Source organism: Momordica charantia (genome assembly GCF_013281855.1).
Source record: "Momordica charantia cultivar OHB3-1 chromosome 9 unlocalized genomic scaffold, Mcharantia_2.0 BLBB01000009.1, whole genome shotgun sequence".
NCBI classification, from domain to species: domain Eukaryota; kingdom Viridiplantae; phylum Streptophyta; class Magnoliopsida; order Cucurbitales; family Cucurbitaceae; genus Momordica; species Momordica charantia.
In genome coordinates this window covers 22,194,324-22,207,914 of record NW_028275167.1, presented here as the reverse complement: position 1 = coordinate 22,207,914, position 13,591 = coordinate 22,194,324, and positions in this window count along the sequence as shown.

Below are 13,591 nucleotides of genomic sequence, written 5' to 3'. Positions count from 1 at the left end.
CATTTCTTTTCCTTTTTAAGACCCACGTTCCCCACACCCTCCTCCCTCATTCTGCTCCATAACTTCCCCAAAAATCCCTTCCTCTCTCCTTGCAAACCAAAAACCCTAACATCGACATGCCTAGAATCAAGCACAAGGCCAACCGGAAGAATGCGTACAAGCTGGAGGTCTCTGCGAGCGAAGGCTCTAGCGATGAGTTCCAGGAGGCCAAGGAGACGATTCCGCTGCCAGAAGCATCGGACGAATGGAGCCCTGTCCAGCAAACTCCAACTAGTTCGGAGCACACTCCCGCTGATTCGAAACTCCCGCCACCGCCTCCGCCAATCGCCAGTTCTCAAGTAAGTGCTCCAGACCCCAACACACCTTTCCAACAAGACCAAACTGAAAACCCTCATCCGTCTGTTGAAAAACTCTCGTCGGTCAACCCTACTAAATCGACAGCTTCGCCTTCCGCCCCCAGCGCTGCCTCGCATACCGGCAAAAATAAACGCCCATCATCCTCCATACCTAGCCCTAGCCCAGCCAAAAAGCAAAAAACCGTAAAAGCACCTTCGCCCTCACCCGCTAAATCGAAGTCGGTAAAGTCTACCTCCCCATCTGAGGGGAAGTGGCGTAGTAATGTGCCCTCTGTTTTGCAGGTACCACCAACGCCGAGCTCCACCAAATGCATCAACATCGTGCCTTCACACCAGGCAACATTTCAGAAGTTTGTGGACCCAGCGGCGCGGGCTAACTACAGAGTCATCAAAGGCAGAGATCTTTACCTGGAGAAGAGCTTCATTGAGGCGGATATACCCCAATTCGTTAAGGAGGGAGCAGTGAAGCTAAAGTGGGAGCATTTCTGTGCACCCCCTATGCTAGTGCTGATAGAACTTGTTCTGAAGTTCTACTCGAACTTTGATGTCGATAGGGTGGGTCACACAGTCGTGAGGGATGTTGAGGTGGATTGGATGCTAGAGCAGATCAACAAAATCCTCATGCTCCCAAGCAACCTGCACGTTGATTTCAATGAGCTCGTCCAACAGCCCTCTATACGCGAGCTTGACCATGCCCTGCAACTGGTAGGAGATTGTCCAATGTGCTTCCAAGAGAAGGCGCTCGCTCTAGCATCCCACTTTATCTGGTAAGTCACAGATAAAGGCGCCCGCTCGCTCAAGTCTGGTCAACTCACGGTAGAAGCCAACGTCTGGCACTACTTTGTCAAGAGCCAAGTCATGCCCACAACTCATGATTCGTCTGTTACAAAGGACAGAGTTCTTTTGTTAGCCTGCATTTTAGAGGGGCGCTCAATAGACGTCGGATTGCTCATTCACAGGGAGATTGCCCAATGTGCTTCCAAGAGAACCGGTCGCCTTTTCTTCCCCAGTCTCATCACCAAACTTTGCCTCCGCAGAGAGGTTCCAGTCCTTGACGACGAGGAGCCTCTTAAAGATAAGCTGGTGATTGACAAACATACGTTGGAGGGTCTGATGCTCCAAGATCCTACACGCACAAGCATACTCTGCCTACCATGACCATATCAATGAAATGATGGCCCAAGTCGCAAAGATCCAAAAGCAATTAACGCGTATGGAAGAGGCACTGTCGGCCTTTGCCAATCAAGCAAAGAAAAGGGATGCTGGCATCTTGGCGGCGCTAGAGTGTTTGAAAGCGGCACCTCTGTCTACATCAACTGCACCACCTGCTGGCTTGAAAGTTCTACTGGAGCAATCTGGCAGTTTTGAAGAGGAATATCAGCCTATGGACGACTTTTCAAAAGAAGAGGATAGCAATGAAGGAAGCTCTGCCTGATCTGCAAATGGAAGTGCCCTTCCTTTTTTATTTAACAACCGAACCGCCCCCCAACCCAATGTTTTTAAATTTTTAGCTTAGGTTTTAAATTTATCCCTTTTTAAATTCTCGCATTTCATTTCTGACTTTATTTTTGTTAGAGTATATATTAGTATATTTTATATTCTTGTATTAATATTAATTTGTCATTTACCTTCTCCTTATAGGATTAGGTCAACCTTGTATATTTGTCTATATATATAGACTTTAATAATGAGAATACATAACATTGGATTCTCTCCAACCTTAGTCTCTACACGGTATCAGAGCTCTAGGTTTCTTCTAAAAATTTTATGCCCATTGCGGTTTTGTGCCCATTAGGGTTTTGTCCCTTAGGGTTTTGTTTATTGCTATCCAACACAACTGACTACGATCGCCGCCGCCGCCGATCACCGCCGACCACCACCGCCACCACTGCTGGCCACCACTACCGCCGACCACCGTCGCCGCCGGTCGCCACCGACCACCACCGCAGCTGTTTGCTGATTCGCCAACGCTGCTGTTTTCCAATTGCTATTCGTGGGTTTCGTCTCGCTGTTCTTCGCACCTTCATCGTCGCCAGTCGCCGTGCGCTTCCGTCACTGCCAATCGCCTTCGCCCCTCTAGTTGTCGTGGGGTAGCACTTAGGGTTTCTGGTTTCAGAAAACACTTGATCCGGTTCAAGCGGTCCAGTTCAACCGGTTTGGTTCATCCAATTCAAGTTCGGTTCGGTCTGGTTCGTCACATTTCGGTTCGGTTTGGTTGATTTATACCGATTCTGGTCTGGTTCGTTTGTTTTAGTTCAATTGGTTTGGTTCACTTAGCTCTCTTCAATTGGTTTGGTTCGATTTCCGTTCCTTCTTCAGATTTGGTTTAGTCAGTTTCAGTGCAGTTTTTGTTTGTGTCCATATTGTTGAAGTTATGATTGAGAAGAAATTAATGGTAACGATTTCTGCGGAAGAGTTTGCTAAATTCCAACAGTATCAAGAGTCATTGATGGCATCATCCTCTAATCCAATCACTATCATTGCTAATTCAGGTAATACCAATAAATGTCTTATTTCCTCCGCGTCAAAATGGGTCATTGACTCTGGTGCTACAAATCATATGTCAAGTAACCCCAATTTATTTGCTACATTTTCACCATCTACATCTTTACCTGATGTTACAATAGCGGATGGCACCAGTTCTCCTGTTCTTGGCTCTGGCACAGTTCATCTCTCCAAAACTCTTTCATTGACCTATGTTTTAAATTTGCCACAATTTTCTTTTAATTTGATCTCTGTCAGTAAACTTACTCGTGATCTCAATTGTTGTGTCTTATTCTTTCCTAGTTATTGCTTATTTCAGGATCTTACAACGAAGAAGACTATTGGTAAAGGACATGAATCTGATGACCTCTACACGTCTGATACACAAATACCTACAGCGACTCGAGTGCCAACTCGTTTCGAAGAACATTGTCGTTTGGGTCATCCATCTCTCTCCGAGTTAAAGAGTCTCCGTCCTCAATTTCATAGTTTGCATTCTTTAGATTGTGAGTCATGTCAATTTGCTAAGTTTCATCGTCTCAGTTCCTATCCTAGAGTCCATACACGAGCTAATGCTCTTTTTGAATTAGTTCATTGTGATGTTTGGGGTCCTTGTCCTATTGAGTCCAAAAATGGATTTCGGTATTTTGTTGCTTTTGTCGTTGATTTCTCTCGTGTAACTTGGTTATATTTGATGAAACATCGTTCTGAGTTACTTTCTCATTTTCGTAACTTTCATGCTGAAATTCAAACTCAATGTGGTGGCTCTCTTAAAGTTCTACGGAGTGATAATGCTAAGGAATATTTTTCTAGTGCTCTTGGCTCCTATTTAAGTGAACATGGTATTATTCATCAATCCTCGTGTGTTGATACTCTATCTCAAAATGGAGTTGCAGAAAGGAAAAATAGACATCTTCTCGAAACAGCAAGAGCCTTAATGTTTCAAATGCATGTTCCAAAATACTTTTGGGCTGATGCTGTTTCGACGGCTTGCTTCTTGATTAATCGCATGCCTTCGTCAGTTCTTAAGGGTGGAATACCTTATCGTACTCTGTGTCCTACACAACCTTTATTTCTTATTAAACCTAAAATATTTGGTTGCACTTGTTTCATTCGGGATGTTCGCCTCTAGCTCACCAAATTAGACCCTAAGTCATTGAAATGCATTTTCCTCGGTTACTCTCGTGTTCAAAAAGGGTATCGATGTTATTGTCCTGATCTCAATAGATATCTTGTCTCTCTTAAAGTTACGTTTTTTGAAAATACTCCTTTTTCATCGTCTTTGAGTACCAGTCAGGGGGAGCAGTCACAGGAAGATGATACCTTTCTTGTCTATTCTATTGTCTCTACTTCTACTGAAGAACTTCCTAGCAATACATCTCCCTCTGCGCCTGATCCTTCTCTCCCCATTATTACTCAAGTTTATTCTTGTCGGCAACCTCCTACGGACTCATGCCCTATACCAGCAGCTTTTTTGCCTGTGGTCCAGGAACGAGTGATGACCTTCCTATTGCCCTTCGAAAAGGTAAGCGTAAGTGTACTTATCCTGTTACTTCTTTTGTTTCATATAACCATTTATCATAATCTACTTGTTCGTTTATTGCATCCCTAGAATCTGTATCTATTCCTAAAACTGTTCATGAAGCTTTGTCTCATCCTGGTTGTCGGGCTGCTATGTTGGAGGAGATGACTGCCTTAGATGACAATGGTACTTGGGATTTAGTGTCTCTTCCTGCAGGAAAGAAACTTATCGGTTGTAAATGGGTGTTTGCTGTTAAAGTTCATCCGGATGGATTAATTGCCCGTTTGAAAGCTCGCCTTGTTGCTAAAGGATATACGCAGACTTACGGAATTGATTATTCTAATACTTTTTCTCCGGTTGCTAAATTGGCTTCTGTCAGGTTATTCATTTCATTGTCATCTATTCACCATTGGCCCTTGCATCAGCTTGATATTAAAAATGCATTCCTCCATGGTGACCTTCAAAAAGAAGTTTATATAGAGCAACCACCAGGTTTTGTTGCTCAGGGGGAGAATGGAAAGGTATGTCGCCTTCGTAAATCCTTATATGGGTTGAAACAAAGTCCGTGAGCATGGTTTGGAAAATTCAGTCAGGTGATTGAGAATTTTGGAATGAAGAAGAGTAAGTCAGATCATTCTGTTTTTTCTAAAAGATCTGAGTCTGGTGTTATCTTACTAGTTGTAAATGTTGATGATATTGTGATTACTCGTAATGATTCATTAGGTATCCTATCACTCAAGTCTTTTCTTCATTGTCAATTTCATACTAAAGATTTAGGAATGTTGAAATATTTCTTAGGAATTGAAGTAACAAGGAGCAAGAAGGGGATCATTTTGTCACAAAGAAAGTATGTACTTGACTTGTTAACTGAAACAAGAAAGTTAGCTGCTAAGCCGCGTAGTACCCCAATGATACATAATTTACAACTTACAAAGGAAGGAGAGTTGTTGAAAGATCCCGAGAAGTATAGGAGATTATTAAGGGAGCTGAATTATCTTACGGTTACGAGGCCAGACATAGCTTATCCAGTCAGTATTATGAGTTAGTTTATGAGTTCTCCTACGACTGACCATTGGATCGCATTGGAACATATTCTATGTTATTTGAAAGGTACTCCTGGACGTGGCTTGTTATATAAAGATCATGATCATCTTAATATTGAATGTTTGTCAGATGTTGATTGGGCAGGTTCTAAGGAAGATAGAAGATCAACCTCAGGATATTGTGTATTTGTCGGAGGTAATTTAGTTTCTTGGAAAAGTAAGAAACAAAATGTGATATCGCATTCGAGTGCTGAATCAGAATATAGAGCTATGGCACAGTCGGTGTGTGAATTAGTATGGATACATCAGCTTCTAACTGAATTGGGATTTGGCATCACCACTCCAATAAAACTTTTGTGTGATAATCAAGCAGCTCTTCATATTGCATATAATCCAATATTTCATGAACAAACCAAACACATTGAAGTTGATTGTCATTATGTACGTGAGAAAATACAGCAAAGATTGGTGGCGACAGGGTATGTGAAGACTAGAGATCAGCTAGGAGATATCTTTACTAAAGCATTGAATGGAGCACGAATAGATTATTTGTCTAACAAGTTGGGCATGATTAACATATATGCACCAACTTGAGAGGGAGTGTTAGAGTATATATTAGTATATTTTATATTCTTGTATTAATATTAATTTGTCATTTACCTTCTCCTTATAGGATTAGGTCAACCTTGTATATTTGTCTATATATATAGACTTTAGTAATGAGAATACATAACATTGGATTCTCTCCAACCTTAGTCTCTACAATTTTTATGTCAAGTAGTTTTTTTTTTTACTTTATTTTATTCTAGTCAACATGTGATCCACCTACTAAATTTAATAGAAAGAAGTTAGAATTCATGTGTTCTCAACATCTGTCTATTGTCCTGCCCATTGTTTATAGTCTTAATGCTAGAGCTTGTTAGTACGTAGTTTTCCTGTTGATGCTTGAGCATTTTATTGAGGGTTAGTTTTCTTTTGTTCTCCCTCTGGTTCATGTTTGTCTACCCATGCCCTAGCATCCCTCTAGTAGTACGGGCCCCAGGTAGTGCTTACCATATGGGGGAATTTCAATGGCTATTTATCCACAACCAACCCTTGTCTTTGTATAGCTAGCATGAACCTTTTCCTTTAAGATCCCCTTAGTTGGTAGCAATAGCCCACTACTCCTGTACGCATACATTTAGCGACCATTCCTCTCAATCTCATATTAGTCGCAAGTTAAGTTTGAGGGTGTGCTAGAGCATTACATTTTAGATGTCTTTAGCTGCATTGAGGACAATGCAACCTTTTAAGTTTGGGGAGTGAACTTTCAGTTCTTATACCTTTATTAGTATTTGTATACAGCCATGAATCTTTCTAATCCTGTAATTCAACCCTAAAAAAAATCATCAATAAAGGAGGGGCTAGTAGCCCGCATCCAGAGCATAAAGAGGCTGCAGGATTAGGAAGGGCTAGTAGCCCATGGTTAAAGAAGCTCAAGTTGGTGGTACAAGGGTTAAAGGTCTTGGCTAGTGAAAGGGGCTTGAGGAAGGAATCTCTAGAAGTAAACTTGAGGTTGGGAAGTAGAAGGAAGCTAGAGATGGGTAGAAAATAGCGTCTTCCAGAGTGTGAACAAACTTAGGCTGCCTTCATTTCTTTGCTCCAGCTGAAGTACTTAGCAGAGTATGTCAGTTCTAACATTTTTTATCAAACTGAAAGGGTGAGGCATAGGGCTGGATGTTTGAAGTGTAGGTTTCTAACGTTCCTCTTTTGTGAGCAGAAGTGAATTGCATGCTCTTGCTTGGGGACAAGCAAGATTTTAAGTTTGAGGTGTGATAACTCTCCAAAAGAGAGTTATTCTAGTGTTTATTTGGGTGATGTTATACAAAAATATGTCAAAGTGTGTCGGTTTTAGCTCTTAAACATCATGAAAAATCTTATAAACCAAACTACGAGCTAAAGTCTCAGGTTTTGAATACTTTAGCTAAAAAGTGCGTTAAACTCTCTTATTTCTGGCTTAAATGCATAGGTTTGGAAAAAGAAGACAAAGCATGAAGAGAGTGAGTGCTAAGCCCAGAGAATAGTGGATGAAGCATTAGTAAAACAGAGCAGACGAAGGCTGGAGCGACGCGACGTGGGAGCATAGAATTATTGCGCAGTAACAGCCCAGACACGAAAATTTACCATGTCCGTACAAACTTCAGTCGGGTGCCCTAAAAATGGGACCCGATATAAAATGGACATGTTACCCTAGCTGACACACACAGATACCAAGGGAGACACGTTTTTTAGAGCTGAAGCGACAAGGAGGATGAATCTCTCCATTTTCGGGGGAGAAAGCTGACGATAGAGGGGGATATTCGACTACTGCATCGAGTTGTCATCTTTTTTTCTCGGTTTTCTGCTATTTCCTTGAAATAGGTTGTCTTCTTTGCTCATTGTATTTTCTTCTTCCTCCATGAGCTAAACCCCATTTTGACGGAGATTTGCATGTTGTAACGGATGAACAACTGACCTCTAGCTGTTTCATTTGTTTTTTAATGGAGCTATTCTTATTTCTTAAATCTTACCTAACATTGTTGGTCACTCTGTTCTGTATTGATCCGGGAGGGCTTACGGATTGCCGACTTGCTCTATTTGTGATTAGTACTTTTTTATAGTAATTTGTGGATGCTTAAGAATGGGGTCCACTAATCATGCTTAGAACTTGTTTGTATTGCTTGGAAACTTAGCAACGGGAGTTGTGGGTATCCATGTTAGGGTGTCTCGGAAGAGAACCATGTCGAGTTGAGCACTAATGAATGTTGTCATGCTAGAAGGTAGGTTGAGAAGTCAGTGAAAGCACAGTAAATCTCTTCCACTTTTCCATATCTGTTAACCCCATATTTTCGTTGTTATGTGTTGTAACCTCTTCCTGTTATCAGCTTTTCGAAGTGTGTATGCTATTGAGATCATTTATCGCTTTGTTTATTATATTTCGTTTAGTTACAACATAAACACCGATATTTTATTGTTTTTACATTTTGGTATCTGCAAATATAGTTTATAATATTATCCAAAGTCCCTGTGGATTCAACCTCGTTTCGTGCTACAATCGGCAATTTTGTGTACATTTGTACATGTTGTCAACACGGTTGTGTGGACGCAACAAATGCCAAAATATATAAGGAAAGGCCAAAGCGATGACATGATGCAAGAATCCAACCAAGGCATTTTGAAAAAGGACAACAAGTGTTACTTTATAACTCGAGATTAAAACTCTTTCCAGGAAAGCTCAAGTCCAGATGGTGAGGACCATTTTTGGTTTTGCATGTATTTCCTGATGGAGCGATTAAAGTGCAAGAGATTGATTTAGGAAGAGAATTCACAGTTAATAGTCAAAGACTGAAGCATTTTTATGGCGAGAACGTGGTGAGAGATGCCGAAGTTCACCACTTCGCAGTAGACTGAGTGTTATAAAAAAGGAATAAGCGGAGCAGGATGCATTGTCAAATTATTTTATTGCTCCAACATTTTAATTTCGTGTTTTTTAATATTTAGTTTGTTTGTTTTTAGATCTTGTAATTTAATTTAGTTTAATTTTATTTTGCAAGGGGAAATGGTTCAAATCAAGTAGAGAGTGGTTTGCAAAAAAAGATGGACAATAGTAATGATGAGAGTGATGTCGCAGACTAAGAAAGAGAAAGAGGGCAAGTGGGAGCGTTAAAGCGTGACTAACATGCAGGCTGCCATTAAAGCCAAAATCGGCTAAATTCAATGGTGGAGAAAGGTTACTAATTATTATAATTTTGGAGAAGAGAAATAGGATTGGAAAAGATTTTGGGAGTTAATGATTCAAGGAGGGATTTTTAAAATTTGGGAAATAAAATCGTGGGAAGGGATTTATCCCTTAATTGATGAGAACAGTTTTCCTTTTAAAGCCCACGTCCCAACATCTTCCTCCCACTTCTACTATGTAACCGTCTCCCCTGCACCCTTCAAAATCCCTAGTCCCTTCTCTCTCCGATGTGCTCAAAGAAAACCCTAGACCTCGCCATGCCTCGGATTAAGCATAAGGCAAACAGGAAGCGGGCTCTGGCAATGCAGCTCTCCGACAGCGAGAGATTGAGCGAAGAGTTTCAAGAAAAGCGTGATACGATTCCGCCACCTGAGGCTTCGGGCGAGTGGTGTCCGGTGCTGTGTACTATTACCAACTCCGAGCATATCCCCGTTGATTCAGAGTTGTCGCCACCTCCTCTGTCTGTGCTAGCCCTAAGGTAAGTCTCCCTAACCCCAGCTCTAATCTCCTTCCAGCCCCAGTCGAACATCCCTCTCCCATCAAAAACCTTCCAATCCCCAGCCCTACAAAATCGGTCGATCCTCCCGCCGCTCCGACCACTAAATCACCTGCTCTCCCAAACATTCACCCCATCTCCCACCCAAACAACTCTCACAACCAACCAGCCAACCCAACCCCTATCTCTACCTCCTTCTCCCCCATCGTAGTCGAAGAAATCCACCCGCCAGTGGCGCCCAAAAAAGCCTCCGCCTATGGCCCAGCCTCACGAACTCAAAAAAGTAAGCGTCCTTGCTCCTCCTTGCCTAGCCCCAGCCCTGCGAAGAAACAGAAGGGCTCAAACACCTCTCAGCCCCTACATTCGAAAAAGAAGTCGGTAAAGACCGCCTCCCCACCTGAGGGTAAACGACGAAGTGGTTTTTCTTCTATTTTGTAGGTTCCACCGTCCGCTAGTGCTTCCAAGAAGATAAACGTGGTGCTACCACACCAAGCGACCTTTTCGACGTTTTGTGGAACAAGCAGCAAAATCCAACTACATGGCCATCAAGGCGAGGGACCTTTATTTGGAAAAAAGGTTTAAGCCAGAGGAGATGTCGTCATTCATCAAGGAAGGCACAAGACTGATGAAGTGGGAGCATTTATGTGCGCCCCCCATTCCTGTGCTGACAGACTTAGTTTGAGAATTTTACTCGAACTTTAATCTCAGACCAAGTGGGCCACACAGTTGTGTGAGATGTGGAGGTAGACTGGTCGCCGAAGTGAATCAACAAGATCTTGAAGCTTCCCAACAACCCGCAAGCTGAGTTTAACGAGCAAGTCCAGCAGTCGTTCATTCGTGAGCTTGACCATGCCCTACAATTGGTAGGGGTTAAAGGCGACTCTTGACAGGTCACAGAAAAAGGCGCCCGCTCTCTTAAGTCAAGCCAGCTCACGACAGAGGCCAACATATGGCACTACTTTGTTAAAAGTCAGGTCATGCCCACCACACATTACTCGTCTGTTACAAAGGATAGAGTCCTGCTGCTGGCGTACATTCTGGAAGGAAGAACAATCGATGTAGGGCAGCTCATCCATAAAGAAATCGCTCAATGCGCTTCAAAGAAGACAAGCCGCCTTTTCTTTCCCAACCTCATCGCCAAGTTATGTCTGCGCCGAGACGTTCCTGTTCTTGATGACGAGGAAATCATAAAGGATAAGCTGGTGATCGACAAGCATACGCTGGAGCGTTTGATGCTCCAAGACTCGACCATGTGTAGAGTTTTACTGACGACAACCATCAATGAAATGATGGCCCAGTTCACGAAGATCCAAAAACATTGACACGTATAGAAGACATCCAATCTGTATTTGCCCACCAAGTAAAGAAAATGGAAGCCCACATCATTACTGCACTGGAACATTTGAAAGCGGAAGCCCCATCAACATCTGTTGTCACCCATGCTGGATTGAAGAATTTGCTGGAGCAATCCAGCATCTCTGAAGAGGAAGATCAGCCCACGGGCGATTCTACAGAGGAAGATGAGAGCATAGAAGGAAGCTCAAGAAAATGTACTTCATTTTTGCTCTAACACCCCCCCCCCTCATTATGTTTAATTCTTAGTTTAGTTTTGCATTTCTTGCACTACAAGAAACGGAGCTTTCAGAGACAAATTTTTAGCGACGTATATGCCATAATGTAACTAAAACATAATTTCAGCGACATTGTCAACAGACGATGTCGCAGAATATCATTTTCAGCGACGCAGGGACCAAAATGTCTCTAAAAGTAATTTTCAGCGACATTTTCCCCGTCGCTGAAACCATTTCAGCGACTTCGTCAAGAACATGTCGCTAAAAGTGCATTTTCAGCGACGTCGTCAAGCAGATGTCGCAGAAAATGTACTTTCAGCGACGCCGTAAGTTGACAGCATCGCTAAAGGGATTTTCAGTGACACGTAAGTTGAATGTGTCGCTGAAAATCCCAGAATTTTACAAACCCCCAATTCGCGATTTTACAAACTCTCGCCTTCAATTTTTTCTTCTCCCCTCCGTCGCAGCCGCCAATTTCTTTCTCCCCTCCCCTCTGTCGCCGGCCTCCGTCGCCGGCCTCCATCGCCACCAAGCTTCAAAAGCCCTCCGTCGCTGCCCTTCGTCACCGCTGAGCTTCTTCCGCCCTCCGTCGCCTCCCTCCATCGCTGCCCGACGTCACCGCCCATTATTTCTTCTCTAAGGACTGGGTATGACATTTCCTGATTATAATTCATTATGGGTTTCTTTCTGTTTTACGGAATTTGGATGTCTTGGCTTGAATAATCAAAGCTTGAGTTTCCTTTTTGTAATTTGGGATGGTTTGCTGAGCCATTTGTTTCGTTTGTTGATATTTTTTCCCTTTCGTTAAGAGTGGGTATTTTCGACTTCTGGGCTTCAATTTCTGTACTTTCCGGAATTATAATGGGGGATTTGTGAGAAGTCAAGATTCTTTTTTGTGGTGTCTTCAATTGAGGACGTTGGGCTAGATCATGCCTTTCCTAATCATAGTGATAGTGACAATTCTAGTTACAGTACTGTAGATGATTTAGTCGGCTTTCGAAATTTCGTATCTGATGACACTTTTTTAGTTAGGGATAGTAATAGCAGTTGTTATTCCATATATTTGGATATTGAAAATGAAATTTTTGAGATTGACAATGATCCTTCTTTTGTAAGTGAACTAGAAAGTTCTTGCATTATTCTTGAAGACTTTTTTTCTTGGCCGTCTCTGAGCACAATTAGCGAATAGTTATTCTTTCAACCTTATAATTCTTAATCCTTTTGTTCATTTGAAAATGTTGTGGGGTGGGTGATATTGTTTGGATTGAGTTTTATGATAATGAGACTTTTCCTTACATGTTCTAAATTGTAGACATCATTGTTTTCTTGTGTGTTTTCTTTGTTAGATTGTTCCAAAAAAGGATTTCTTATTTTCTTTCTTTATCATAGTAACTTTTTCGTAGGTAAATATTTTCTATATTCATTTAGAAGTTGTACTTATAACTGTAACTGCGATAGTTCAATTTGAAAAGACAAGTTGATATACTCATCTAGAGTTCTTAATTACACCGAGTACATTCTTTTTCCTGCAAAATCACCGATCACATTGTTATACATTATACCAATCTCTTCAAATACTTACAGCATTAACCTTGAACGTCTTGGGAAATGGACATTTTTGCACATGTTATTTTTTCTTTTTTTCTTTCTAATATATATTTGTTTAATAGAAGTTTCTGCACGACACCTGAATTTTTCATTATCCTTTGTCTTGTAGATATTCTTTGACATCTTTTTGTACTTGTTTCAGGGTTGAAATCCATAATTTAGGTATTAGACGTATTACCCTCAAGTCTTAGTTCCTCCGCACTATTCTACGACAAAGACCTACAGAATCAGAGGTGAGTGATTCTCGACTTTGGAGATATTTGGGGACCGATGTTGATGATTAATTCCAGTTGCTGATTAGTGATTTTATACCCATATGCCCTTCTCTGCTTGGATTTGATACGAATTTGATGTTTGATGTTTGATGTGGACTTCATCTCTGTATAACTTTGTATATAAGGCAATTGAATTTTGAAGTGTTAGATTTTAACATATAACTTAGTTTGATGATGAATTTTGAAGTTTGTGTTCGATATGAATTCAGAAGTTGAAGTTTATGAGTTTTTTATTATGAAGTTTATAAGTTGAAGTTGGCATAAAATTTAGTTTTTGTTTGATTTGATGCTTTGACTATGTAGTTTTTGTTGTGACGATATGTCTCGATACTATTTTTAGTTATAATTCACATTAGTTTTAGTTAAATCAAATTTAGAGTTAGGTAATTAACTATAAGTTATATGTTCTTATAGAAAACATTGCTATGGATCGTACTTGGATAACTTTGAAAGATCGGAGATGTAGTCAATATTCTAAT